The sequence below is a fragment of the Glycine max genome, chromosome 18, assembly GCF_000004515.6.
Source record: "Glycine max cultivar Williams 82 chromosome 18, Glycine_max_v4.0, whole genome shotgun sequence".
Classification (NCBI taxonomy): Eukaryota; Viridiplantae; Streptophyta; class Magnoliopsida; order Fabales; family Fabaceae; genus Glycine; species Glycine max.
In genome coordinates this window covers 36979714-36983502 of record NC_038254.2, presented here as the reverse complement: position 1 = coordinate 36983502, position 3789 = coordinate 36979714, and the positions used below count along the sequence as shown (strand labels likewise).

At 32.7% G+C, this 3789-nt stretch overlaps 1 pseudogene; it reads left to right on the top strand.

The window, feature by feature from the left end:
- The first annotated feature begins 648 nt into the window (after window positions 1–648).
- Window positions 649–2883, top strand: LOC100820143 (uncharacterized; annotated as a pseudogene).
- Window positions 2884–3789: the final 906 nt, after the last annotated feature.

The window sequence follows — 3789 nt, the reverse complement described above, 5'->3', positions numbered from 1 at the left end:
TTATCTTTTGATTTTAACATGTATTAAAAGGAATAGAGAGAGATGAATTTCAAGATAATTTATGGAAATGAAGGGAAGATAGTAGTTATTTCACACTTAAATAATAGGGATGCTGATTGTAGTCAAGCATTTAATTTTTCTTGATGTCAAGAATCACAAACCAGAAGGTCAGGAATTGAGTGCAGCAGGAGTAAACATTGATAATCACATGAATGAAGGCAGTGGCTGGATTAACTCAGCCTAACAATGCAAAGCCTATTGCTGATTCCAGTTTTTCCAAGGCTAAACCAGAAGATTCTTTGGACTCACAATTCAAACCGCCAGAAGCTTCACAACTAGTTTTTGTCTTCACTATTTTATTCTTGTTTGGTTGCTCAAATTAAATGCATTGTTCTAATTTTTTAACATTGCTATTTTTCTTTGTAGGGGAAAACACACCCAACTCAATTTTTTTTGCTTTTGATGTCCACCCCAACCCAATTATGTGTGTTTAAGCTGTATTAGCAGTGTGATTTGTTATATTTTGTGAAAACTGGGAATTTCATTCTGTAATTGTCTATTTGTGTACTGGGCTGGCTTTATTGCAGAAGCAAAGGAGACACTCTCTTGTTTTGTTACGGGCTTTTCTCTCACTCTGGTGTCTTACATATGAAAATGTATGTTTTGTTTGTTTTCAAAATTAATACACTAATTTCAATTGAACCTTTCTCTTTTATATTGGGATATGATTGATGTTTAATAGCTTTGTCACAGCTTAGAAGGCAATGCTGGTGCACTCACAAATTTTGAGGTCCTTGATTTCTTACGAGCTAAAGGAGCTTCAAAGGATCCAACAAGAGTTATTGCCAAAGTAGCGCAGTCTGAATACAAGGTTAGATTTGATTTTTCTAATAAATGGGATAACTTGTAAGTTTTATTGGTAGATGAATGTTTTGTATATCTAGCAGGTTTATGATTATTTGGTTGACACTGCTGCCTCTGTTCAAACATGAGAGAGCATCAATGAGTTCTTGACAAGGGTTAAACAGTATGACCTGGCAAAAGTTGAGGCTTTGAACATATTAAACATTGGGTCAGCTGCTGATTTTGAACTATACCCAGTAAGTATCAATATTTTTATTTTCCAATTTATGTTACACCTAAGCATTTAGTTAGAAGTTTTTAGCTCTGCAATTTTTTAGCTGTGACCACATTGTCATCAAATTATTTAAATAAATACATACGATCTGTATGTCTATCAAATTGATATAATGTATCAAATTTTAAAATTCAAAATTCAAATTTAAATTGAGATAGACTAAATTTAATCAATAAGGAGAAATAAAAAACATAAAAATAAATTAGTGTGACATACTTGATACAGGAGAAGTTATGTAGCTTATCATGAAAGAGAGTGAGTAGTTCCTAATATTCTCTTGTTCAAGAGTGAATACTTTTATAAGGGTGAATTTATGCATCAAAATATAACATGCTAGTCCGAGTAAAATTTTAAAGTGAAGCTTCATCATCTTTGCATTCCAACATTGAAACGGTTGGGCTGGCCCATGCATTCCAGCTTTAATAGACGTACATGTGTGATATTATAAAGATGGAAAGCCTACACTACCCTTCTAAATCTACCCCAAAGTAACTTTTTAATAAAAATATTTATTTTTTATTTTAATATTATTTTTTAATTAATAGTATTACAAATAGTTGCATTGTTTCATTGAACATGATTTACGTCTTGGAGGAGGATAAATGCAATGCATATATAAATTTAACCTACACTTATTTTTAAGTTGTCAATTAAAAATCCCTTTTTATATAGCTTTTAAAATATTTATTATTTCCCATTAAAAATATCTATTATTAAAATTAAAAAATTAATATTTATCATAATTTATGATTTAATAATAATAATAAAATATACTCCCAATATATATACATATTATTTTCTATTACTTTTTTAATGCAAAGCTATATAAAAAGGCATAGATATTATATTAGTTGGTACTTAGTATTTATATTGCTGTCTCACTTGACCAAACTTTATATATTGTTCACCAAACAAGTAAAGTAAATTATATCTTCCCCCGCTATTGCTGGTTTGTATTCAATGTTCTGTTTGTTCCAGCATATCACAAGTAAAATTATATTGGTTAAAGGTTCTTGTGGCAAGTCACTTGCTTCTTTCCCTCGAGGTGAGTTTCTTTTTGTTCCAGCATATCACAATCCTCAGCATTTTGGCAACTATTTGTTCCAAGTGATCCCAGATTGGATCATTTCCTCCCTCCCCTTCAAGATGATGATAATTCATAATATGAGGATTTTTACATTGGTGTTCTCTATGTTCTGTTTCTTTCTGTTCCCCATGATTGTAAGTATTCCCTCACTATTGACATTGTTATTTTGTAAATTGTACAGGATGTTTCTACTCTACAACAGTTAGAGGATTGAGATGCTATGAGAATCCAAAGAATAAGATTACTGCAATACCTGTTGAGGAAGAGGAAATCTGGGGTGCATTCTTCAAGGTAACGAGATGACACGAGTTTAAATATAATTACCGGTGCTGCTCTCAGTTCTCTTTGCGTAATATTCGTTTCATCTGTTTAGAACAGAGAATCAGTGATCAGTCCTAACAGTAATATATGGTTAATGTCAGTTGAGACTGCATTAGGTACAAAAGGAAAATGTGAGGTCAGAGACAATAGAATAGGAGTTCATAAAATGCCCACACATACAGCGAAAGTGTCACTAAACGGAAAGTGTAGTGTCCAAAATGAATGGGTTAGACTAATTTAAACTTAAATCTTAATATCACTTTTGAAGGTAATCTTAGAGCTTAAGAAGTTAGAGTTGAACATCCATTATGTAACTAGGATTGCCAGTTGCAACTAAATTTCATCGAGGTAATAACATTGTAAGTTCCTAAGAGCAAAATTATAATCTAAGCAAGTTCAGTTTGGCTCTCAAGTGGTTGACAAGTCTCATTTAGGTGGTCTTTTTGGCCTTGGTTAACAAGAAAATCAAGTGTTTATGTGTGATGCATTAATGGAGTAATGTGTTTATGTGCTTGTTGTGACACCCTCTACTCCACACATATATGTACTAATAATAAAAGGAATAAAAAAATTAAACTTAATTCAAGTTTTTAAACATATTTAAATACAAGCCTTTTAAGAGGGTAGCAGGTTCACATTCACCTTCCAAACATTATCATAAAACTTTTCTAAATAAATAATAAATTCACTTTGGCTCAAACAAGGCCGTCTATAAAACCCTATACCCCAATGCCACATCCTATCAGAGCGTTGTGTCCCGACGTCCTTCAGCACATGGTTCCTTAAAGCAATTCACCTAGTTATTTGCTCCACCGTACACAGAGTTCAAGATCATCACAAGATCCAAACACAAACAACACACAGGGAGAGAGTTATCACATTCCTAACTAATAGAGAAGCAAGACAACTAGATATACATATCATATAAACCAAATAAAACTCACTTGCACATAACTCACGTAATTCCGTCACTTTGTCATTCAAAGTTCACTTTTCAACCATCAATCACACTTTTCAATCATCAATCACATCACACAAGAATCACACACTCTGATCAAGACATAATAACACATCAAATTCATAATAAACAATTAGCAAGCGCATGAGACAATTATGCTAGGACTCAAGCCTATATGCAATGTGGTACCATGTCAGTGAAAAACCACCCTGGGGCGCTTAGGAGTACATAACAAGACACACCACAGAATGAGTTTGTCACGTCACTCTCACTAAGTAAGATCAT